At 46.9% G+C, this 8,611-nt stretch overlaps 1 pseudogene across 1 annotated transcript; it reads right to left on the bottom strand.

Annotated features, from left to right (window-relative positions):
• Positions 1-2,736: 2,736 nt before the first annotated feature.
• Positions 2,737-7,394, bottom strand: LOC311509594 (adhesion G-protein coupled receptor G7-like; annotated as a pseudogene). Its single transcript has 14 exons — positions 7,320-7,394; positions 6,044-6,193; positions 5,796-5,936; positions 5,653-5,729; positions 5,244-5,374; positions 5,052-5,165; positions 4,771-4,955; positions 4,383-4,535; positions 4,208-4,320; positions 3,798-4,138; positions 3,643-3,724; positions 3,256-3,414; positions 3,028-3,187; positions 2,737-2,941 (listed from the first exon to the last, which is right to left on the bottom strand). The product of its transcript is annotated as an adhesion G-protein coupled receptor G7-like (transcript).
• Positions 7,395-8,611: the final 1,217 nt, after the last annotated feature.

Below are 8,611 nucleotides of genomic sequence, written 5' to 3'. Positions count from 1 at the left end.
TTCCATTTGAGCTCATATCTCGGCAATGCTTTGGTGCAATGAAACCAAATTTAGTAGCACGCTTCCAGACACTGTTCCGAGTGCCCGAACAAAATCTGGTGTCATTTGGCCACTAGGGGGCGCTATAATTTGCAAAACATTGTTTTTGCTCATATCTCTTGATGCGTTTTTATTTGAAATGAAATTGTGATATCCGCAGATACCGTGGGTTGCCCCAGTGACAGTTCATGCCAACTTTTCGTGTTAGCCAATCGCAGTTGGCGGCAAAGCCGCCAAACAGGAAGTTTTCTTATATCTCGGTGACGCTTTGACTTCCGAAGACCAAACTTGGTCACGCGCTTCAACACTCCCTTAGAAGTGCGCAATAAAAATGTGGTGTCATTCGGCCACTAGGGGGCGATGTAATTAGCAAAATTGCGTTTTTGCTTATAACTTTTGACCCGTATGCCTGATATTCAAAATCCTGGTACTGTTGGACTCCTTGGATCATGCCGAGATCAACGATACCTATGATGTTCATTTCGCCCCATTGGATTCTCCGCCATATTGGATTTCCTTGAAAGCGAAACGAAATTTTCAGCGGTCGCAAATTTTGTCTGATTCTCACCAAAATCAGCACAAACCGTCTTCTGACCAATGCGCACAAAAGTTACTGTCAGGCGTCTTCAGCTTCGAAACCGTTTGGCCGCTACAGCCAATGAAAGTCGGCGGAGAAGGCGGCAAACGGGATACAAGCTCATATCTCGGGAACGGTGTGACATATCATAACTAAATTTGGAAGTACGTTTACAGACCCCGTCCCGACGGGACATGCCAAATTTGGTGTCATTCGGCCACTAGGGGGCGATTTAATTAGAAAAATTGCGTTTTACCTGATAACTTTTGACCCGTATGCCTGATATTCAAAAACATGGTACTGTTGGACTCCTTGGATCATGCTGATGCTATCAATACTATTGCAGCTCTATCCAAAACGTCCTGCTTGAACCCTACATTGCTGCTTGCAGCTATATTTGTATATACATTTTGCCAAATTCCATGCTACTGTGACGAGGAAATTTCCCATACGTGGGATTAATAAACATGTCTTCTGTCTCTTATGTCTTATGTCTTATGCACTGTTTCATTTCTAACTTTATCTGTATTTTGTATCATCTAATTTATTATCTGCCCATCTCCTTTATTGTAAATTATGTTATAGTTCCTGTTTATAGTCTACTCACATTTAACGAACAAATGAAATATAAATATTGTCCACATGCTGTAAAAACAACCTGTACCATAGTACTTATATACTATTTATGCCACATGCACTTACTGCCTATTGCACTTCTGGTTAGATGCTCAACTGCGATTCTTTGCTCCAGCTGCATAATATAATATAATACAATATAATATAATATAGTATAGTATAATATAATATAATATACATTGTAGATTCTCACTGAAGGCATCAACACGATGAATGAACACATATAGAATTATGTAGTAAACAACAAAGTGTGAAATATGATTCATATTTAGAGTTTTAGAGTGAAGGTCAGTCAGTCCAGAAAACTGCCAAAACTTTGAATGTGTCCCCAAGTGCTGTTGCAAAAACCATCAAGCTCTACAATGAAACTGACTGACATGAGGACGGCAGCAGGAAAGGAAGACCAAGAGTCACCTCTGCTGCTGAGGAGAAGTTCATCCAGTCACCAGCCCCAGAAATCACAAGTTAACATCTCCTCAGATTAGAGCCCAGATCAATGGCACAGAGTTCTAGTAGCAGACACATCTCTACATCAACTGTTCAGAGGAGACTGCACCAATCAGGCCTTTATGGTCAAACAGCTGCTAGAGAACAACGACTAAGGAAAAGAATCAAGCAGAAGAGATTTGTTTGGGCCAAGAAACACAAGGAATGGACATTAGACCAGTGGAAATCTGTGCTTTGGGCTGATGATCATGGTTCCAACCGTGAAATATATGAATCATAGTTCAGATATTTCACACTTTCTTGTTTACTGCATGATTCCATATGTGTTCATTCATAGTGCTGATGCCTTCAGTGAGAATCTACAACGTAAATAATCATGAAAATAAAGAAAAACAATTAAATTAGAGGGTGTGTCCAAACTTTTGACTGGTAGTGTAGGTTGAGGAAGATGTTAAATTCATTATCTTCTGTTTTTATTCTGAGAGCTGGGACGTTGTGTAAAAGAGTAGATGGAGTAATGGCGCCCTCTAGAGACTCAGTCATGTCAACACGGGTCAGAGGAGATGAGTCAGTGAAGGTTCTGAATGCAGTAAACGTTTATTAGAAGAACACAAAAAGTTACCATCAACATCACAGGGTTCTCAGAGGAACTGGAATCAGGTTAAAACCAAACTAAACATCACTGACATCACAACTACAACACTTTGAGACTGGTTTAGACTGGTTTAGGACCAGTAGAGACTGGTTTAGACTGGTTTAGAACAAGTAGAGACTGGTTTAGACTGGTTTAGAACCAGCAGAGACTGGTTTAGACTGGTTTAGAACAAGTAGAGACTAGTTTAGACTGGTTTAGAACAAGTAGAGACTGGTTTAGACTGGTTTAGAACCAGCAGAGACTGGCTAAGACTGGTTTAGAACAAGTAGAGACTAGTTTAGACTGGTTTAGGACCAGTAGAGACTGGTTTAGACTGGTTTAGAACCAGTAGAGACTGGTTTAGGTCTACATGTGACTAGTAGAACCAGTAGAACCGGCTGCTGTCAAACTGCAGGATGTGTGTCTGGTTGTCCCGGTCCGTCCTACAGGCTGTTGGTCTCTTTCTTTTTGATCTACCCGTTGTCCTCGGAGCTGGTCGAGATGTTGTTGAGCGAGATGCTGACCGAGGAGACGCTGTGAAAGGAACGCAGCACGGCGGCTCTAAAGGTCGGCGTTCTGGCCGTGAACAGGATGAAAATCTGAAAACCCTGAAACAGACGAGGAGGAAGGTGATTCTTAACGTGGGGAGCCACCAACTCTTCCTGTAAAGAAGAAGAAGAAGGAGCAGACTTACTTGTGTGGTCGTGAAGAGGCAGAAGAAGATGCTGAAGACCAGGTGGGTGGTGGGGTCTGTGGTGAACAGCACCAGGTAACCCAGAGCCCAGGACAGACCAAGCATCACCGCCAGAGAGAAACTGATCAGGAAGTTGTTCTTCAGAGACTGGCGCCTGGTGCTGAGAGGTCACAAAGGTTCATACATGCTCACATGTGAAGAATCGGTGGGCGGAGCTGACGGTGTTACCTGGTGAGGTTGGGGTCCACCCTGCAGGTGGTCAGTGAGACCAGGACCAGCAGCACCGTGTTGTAGATCAGGATCACGCCGACCGGGACCACGAAGCCCCAGAACATTGGCTTCCCGAAGTCAAAGTGTTTGTTGTCGCCCAGAGCTGCGAGCCAGCAGCTGCAAACAGAAAGGTCACATGATCACAACACGAGTACATGAGTCAGTGGTGGTTGGAAGACGAGTAAAGACTGGTTTAGGACCAGCAAAGACCGGTAACTTAGGACGAGTAACAACTGGTCAATACTGGTTCATGACTAGTTTAGGACTGGTTTAGACTGAGTTAGGACTAGTTTAGGACTAGTTTAGGACTGGTTCATGACTAGTTTAGGACCAGTAAAGACCCACAATTCCTCCTGTCTGTATCCCAGAGGGTTGTCCATCCTTTAGGTTGTTCCCAGGGTGACCGCCATGAAGACAGCTGGGACTCCTGACAGGAAACAGGAAGTAAATAAAATGATTTTTTACAAATATTGAATATGAAGCTGTCCAGGGTGTCGTACCGAATCCCACCACCAGGCTCATTGGCGTCCAGTACGATGGCAGACTGCGGCGCATCTTCCGGATCAGCAGCACCAGCTGAGTGCCGTAGATGCTGTTCCACATGAAGGTGGCCAACAGGAAGAAGTGCAGTAGAGCCGTCACCGCCGTGCATGAGCCCTGGTCTGACTCCACGTACTCGTCTGATTCCAAGATGGAGTTGTTCTGAAGGTCAGGCTCGCTCGCCGAGTTCTGCACCCCGGAGAGGAAGGTGATGATGAAGGCCAGCAGGCAGACACAGAAACTCAGCAGGACCAGCTTTGAGTTCAGGTTGTTCTGACGACCATCAGACTTCCTCTGAAAGCTGCAGAGCAAACCACACTCAGGTTAAGATGTTCAGATGAGTCCCAACACAGAACCAGTGGAGTCAAACCTTTCTGTGAGGTGGTGAATGATTGTCACAACCAGACCCAGGATGGAAAAAGAAAGTCCCACGATGGAGATGATGTCCAGGGCTTCGGCGTAGTCGTACTCCTCTTTGAACGACTGAAACACAAACACCATCAGACGTCTGGCAACCGTTTTAGTTCAGTTTTACAGATACTCACCCAGAGAGCAGCAAAGTTGGTGGTGTGGTTGCAGAAACATGTCATCGCTCCGTCTGAAGCACTTCCTTTCCAGCAGCCGGTGGTGTTCCAGTCCTGGAGGTTGTAGTCCCAGAAAACACAGGAGAACTCGTGCAGAGTCTTCCCTTTGATCAGCTGCAGCGAGGGGACCAGAGGTTAGTTAATCATTCATCTTCCTGTCGAGATCCACACCTTCACAATGAAATGCAAAAACTCTGTTCTCAGGTTAAAACCAAACCAAGTCTCACTGGTGCCATGACCGAGTCACTTTACACCGTTAGGACCAGTTAAGACTGGTTTAGGTCTAGGGCAGACTAGTAGAACCAGTTGCAGTAAAACTCAGACAGTTCATTGTTGGATCTGAACTCACCGTCGGTCTGAACCTCATCTCCACGTGTTGCGGCACCACGTCGCGCTCCTGACCCTTGACACTGCCTGACAGGACCCTGATGGTGGCCTTGTCCCTCCTGTAGCGTTTTGACTGGAAGAAGTTGTCGTTCTGGTAGAGGACAAAACCCAGAGAGACGCTGGACTGATGCTGATGGACACCTGCCCCTGAGACGAGAGGACAGAGAGGAAGTGAGAACGATCCAACAATCAGTTCATCAAAACAATGAAATAAAAACTACAGTCGCTGAGCAGGAACCTCACCTTCAGGGAACCGTACGTAAATCAGGGCATCAGCTATGAATCCCTCTTCCACCTTGATCCCTGACGTGTTGGTGTCCAGCTTGATTCTCTCAGGCACAAAACTTCCAGATTTCCCTGAATGTAGCACGATAAGAGGAAATCACAAACTGCTCCTTCATTACCGTTCATGAACTCATCAACAGTCCTGCTAACCTGACAGCGAGGTGAACTGGACTCCCTGGGTACCACCAGCAGGAACCTGGGCCGACTGCACCACCAGGTTTGGTTGGACCAGCTGAGATGAGTTGAGATTCACCGAGAGGTCGTCCAGAGTCTTTGTCAGGCTGACCAAAGGAAACATGACGGTCAAACACTCAACCAGTCACACTTTTGATTAAACCCACTTATCTGCCTGTTAGCATCGCCTTTGTTAGCATACTGATGCTAGCATACTGATGCTAGCATACTGATGCTTTTTCCAAAACCAGAAACCTCAAGAGCTGCACTAAGACGACGGTGCAAGGAAACCTTTAACAAGGAGAAACCTGGAGCAGGGCCCTGTGCTTGAGGCCGGCCTGAGGCTCGAACACAAACAGACCGATAGAAAGGTGTGCTGGTTTACCTCAGGCTGGAGCTGTCGTCTGTTGGCTTGGCATCCATCAGCTGACTGACCGTCGCCACTGCAGCCACCCTGACGCTCTGCAACACAGACAACAGTTTAGACTCAGACACGTTTTCAGACCTTTTGAGTTTTTGTGTTTTTACCTCTGTGATGTTCGGGGAGTTCAGCAGAGTGTCTGCTATCTGAACTGCCGTCATCGCGTTTTCGGGCGTCAGCTCTTCAGGGTTGGACGTCAGAATCTGAGCGCTGGAGGCCAGGTTCTGTAAATCATCTCCACTGTCGAGCTGAGGGACCAAAGAGCTTTAATTAGTGGACCTGACAGGAAGTCAGACTGGATGATTGTGACGATCCAGGCATCAGGATCTTCTAAAGAATGATCAGCAGCTCTCACACTTTGCTGTATGTCGCTGAGCGTCTGGCTGCAGTTGAGCTCTATTGGTTTGTCAAAAGCAGCTGATCCAGTGTTGGACAAACATCTGGTGGACGCCTGTGGTTTACCAGCTGAGTGGACGACAAACAGACCTGAAGTATGGATGATGGACTGAGATGGAGATGTAAAGAAGGGACAGGTGGAAGCTTACTATTTATTCCACTGGGACAGGTTTCCTCTGAGTATGCGAACCAGCTGATGGGCGTTTGTGGGAAGGTGAAGCCATTGATCTTCTGGGCTTTGCAGAAGTTTTCTAGGAGTTCAGTCACAGCTGATCAGTTTGATTGACAGGTGGAGGTCTAAAGGTGTGATTGGTCCAGTTTTGTACTCACCTTCTAAGCATGTTGGTCCACTATAGCCATCGGGACAGACACAGACTCCGCCCTGGTTTACCCCGCCATTATTACACACCAGGGTACTGGGAGCAGTAGGGGTAACAGGGGTGGTAGTAGGGGTGGTAGTGGTGGTAGTACCTGGTGTAGCAGTAGTAGTAGTAGCTTCAGTGGCAGTAGCAGTATTTGTTGTAGACAATAGTCCAACTGTGGGGAAACATCAGTGTTACAACAATTATTCTGGCAATGCTAACATGCTAATGCTAGCAACCATGTAGTAAGTGTTTAACGTGATCGCATGTTAACACTGTGTACATGATATATTATATAGATATTAGGGTTGATGTCAGTTTATTAGGAACACCAACGAGTAGAGATTAGTGGACGTTAGTCGTCTGATTTCTCACCCAGAGTGAAGACGAGTAGTAGGTGTCGGTCCATGTTGATCAGAGTTTAGATCCAGGAGTCTGATAAGACTCTGATTATTTTCTTCTCATCTGCTCTGATAAGTCACCTATAAAGGACTCTGACCTGCAACTTGACAGAAACCATCAACTTGTAAAACTTTATGATCAACAAAATGTAAACAGGAAGTTCCTTTACAACTTCATTGTTGAGAAGAAACACAAACTAAGCTGCTACAGCTGCTACAGCTACTGTCCACTGGGTGGAGACAGAACTCAGCTGGCTCTGCAGTGCTGTTAGCTTAGCAAAGCTGTTAGCTTAGCAATGCTGTTAGCTTAGCAGTGCTGATGTGTAGTTCCTCCAGGCAGAGTTTCAACAGATGTGACATGAATTCCAGTAACGGAGGAGGCCTCATTGTTTCCTCATTGTTTCTGGTCTTTTCTTCTCCTGGTGGTGGATTCAGATAGACGTCTGCTCAGAGCATGTGTGGAGCAGCTCACCAGGATCTTCACGGACATTTTCAACCTGTCCCTCACCAAAGCATCTGTGTCAACATGTTCTGAAGCTACATCCATAGTACCAGAGCTGAAACACTCCAACCCAACGTGCCTCAACGACTACCGCCCCGTAGCACTCACATCCATCATCATGAAGTGCTTTGAGAGACTGGTCCTGGCACACCTGAAGGACTCCCTCCCTCCCTCCCACACTGGACCCACACCAGTTAACCTACCGCAGTAACAGGAGCATAGATGATGCAGTCTCCACAGCTCTGCACTCTGTGCTCTCACACCTGGACAACAATGACACCTATGAACGATTGCTGTTTGCTGACTTCAGCTCAGCATTCAACACTGTCCTCCCCTCCAGGTTAATCACCAAACTTGGAGCCCTGGGCACCAACACCGCCCTCTGTAACTGGATCATGGACTTTCTGACCAACAGACCACAACACGTGAGGTCAGGCCACACCTGCTCCACCACTGTCACACTCAACACAGGTGAGCCACAAGGCTGTGTGCTGAGCCCCTATTCCCTCTTCACCCACGACTGCAGACCTGTGCATGGATCCAACTCCATCATGAAGTTCATAGATGACATCAACAACAACAATGAGACAGCCTTCAGAGGTACAGCACCTGGTCACAGTTGAAGTTCCTTACCAACTGTGTCACAGTCTGGTATGGGAGTTGCTCTGTCGTGGAGCACAAAGGACTACAGCAGGTCGTGAAAACCTCCCAGAGCATCACAGGAACTCCACTCCCTGTCACTGAGGACGTCCAGAAGAAGCTCTGTCTGTGTCAAGCTCTTAATTGGGGGCGGCTGTGGCCTAGTAGGTAGAGCAGGTTGTCCACGAACCAGAGGGTTAGCGGTTCGATCCCCGGACTGTGCCAGATGCTGAAGTGTCCTTGAGCAATACACTGAACCCCCAGTTGCTCCCAGTGCGTTCACTGGTGTGTGAATGTGTGTGTGCTTGTGTGAGAGAGAATGGTTAGATGTGTCTGTGACTGTAAAGCGCTTTGAGTACCAATAGGTAGAATAGCGCTATATAGAAGTCCCCTGTCACAGGATTAAATGACTACAGACCAGTCGCCCTGACATCTGTGGTCATGAAATCCTTTGAACGACTGGTGCTGACCCATCTGAAGGACATCACGGATCCCCTGCTTGACCCCCTGCAGTTTGCCTATCGAGCAAACAGGTCAGTGGATGATGCAGTTAACATGGCTCTTCACTACATCCTGCACCACCTAGACTCTGCATGGACCTACGTACGGGTCCTGTTTGTGGA

This window comes from Chelon labrosus (assembly GCF_963514085.1).
Source record: "Chelon labrosus genome assembly, chromosome: 24".
Taxonomy (NCBI): Eukaryota; Metazoa; Chordata; class Actinopteri; order Mugiliformes; family Mugilidae; genus Chelon; species Chelon labrosus.
Note: the sequence above shows the minus strand (reverse complement) of the source record. Positions and strands in the feature narration are given on the sequence as shown.